Here is a 1,488-nt window from a genome sequence, read left to right as displayed (position 1 = left end):
TATCTATTGTAGATTTTGGGTCTTATTTACTTTTTGAGTTTCTTACACTAGGGCGACAATACGATGTTTACAGGTGCAAGTTTGATTTATTTCATTAGATAGTTATTGGCTCCAATAATTTTTATTCCAAGTGAATAAAATTTTTTGGTGCTAGAGGGCTGGGGATTTAGCTCAGTGGCAAAGCGCCTGCCTGGCAAGTGCAAGGTTCGATTCCCGGTACCAGAAAAAAAAACAAAAAAAATTTTTTTTGGGGGGTGCTCTTACCGTGTGCATAGACGATCTCATCTAGGTGAGCAATTCAAAGAGTTACTACTGTATGGATAAAATTTCAGGATCATAATTTGGTAGCACTTTACTGTGAGAGAATGTAGAAGAAATAAAACTGCTGTCTTCCAGCAATTGACTTCTTTAATTGAGTTTGACCACAACTAGGGGGTGTCTGGTGACTGGAAGTACCACCAGAGGACATGGTCGTGGGGTTGCCTTTCTGTGGGATAGGTCTATTTCCCCTCTGCAGAAGTACCCCGGCCGAGGCCTGCCAACTCTCTTGGAGCTTCTAATGGTGGTGACTTACGCATCTGCTGATTCTCAATGTGGAGGTTTATGAGCGCCACTGGGTATTATTTGGCAGAAAGAGTAGGGGTAGAAGAGCTTTTCTGAACCTTGGAGCGCCGGGCGGGGGGGCACTGCCACCTTAACTACCTTCTCCCCTTTCTTCGCCGCCTCCTTCCTCCTGTTTTGGGACAGTTCCTGGTAGTTTAGACCATGCCACCCAGGCTGCCCTCCAACTTTCAGTGATCTTCCTGTCTCAGCCTTGCAAATGGTAGGATTACAGGCACATGCCGCTACACCAAGCTTTCTGCATCTTTTTTCTTCTTCAGAAGCAGACAACACATGTCAAGCTCCTCTCATTCCACTCGGCACATACTCACTGAGCGTTTAAGATGTGTTGCCCTTGCCCAAACATGCCATGGTGGAAAGAGCATGTGGAGTAAGGGCTGGGTCTCCTGGATGCCAGCTGCTCAGCTTGGAGCAGGTTACAAAGGCCTCAGTTTCTATTCAGTAAAGTGGAGACAGTACAGGGAATGTAGGGGATACACGCTGGAAGGCAGAGGCAGGAGGATTACAAATTTGAGTCTAAGCCGGGCGTGGTGGCGCATGCCTGTAATCCCAGCACTCGGGAGGCTGAGGCAGGAGGCGAGTTCTAGGCCAGCCTGGGCTGCAAAGTGAGCTTAAGGCCAGCCTGAACTGCATAGCAAGACCCTGTCTCAAGAAGACAAAAAAAAAAACAAAACAAACAAACCAAAAAACAAATTTGGGTCTAGCTTGGGCAATTTAGTGAATTAGGGAGACCCTGTCTCAAAATAAAAAATAATAAAAGGTCTGAGGATGTAGCTCCGTGGGAAGGCCCTCGTAGGGGGGTTGTGGGAATGGTGCCTAGCACACTGCTGACCTTCAAGGAGTGATTAATAAATAATGGCCATTAGT

The sequence above is a fragment of the Chinchilla lanigera genome, unplaced genomic scaffold (genome assembly GCF_000276665.1).
Source record: "Chinchilla lanigera isolate Chin_1 unplaced genomic scaffold, ChiLan1.0 scaffold00028, whole genome shotgun sequence".
Taxonomy (NCBI): domain Eukaryota; kingdom Metazoa; phylum Chordata; class Mammalia; order Rodentia; family Chinchillidae; genus Chinchilla; species Chinchilla lanigera.
This window is presented reverse-complemented; position numbering follows the sequence as displayed.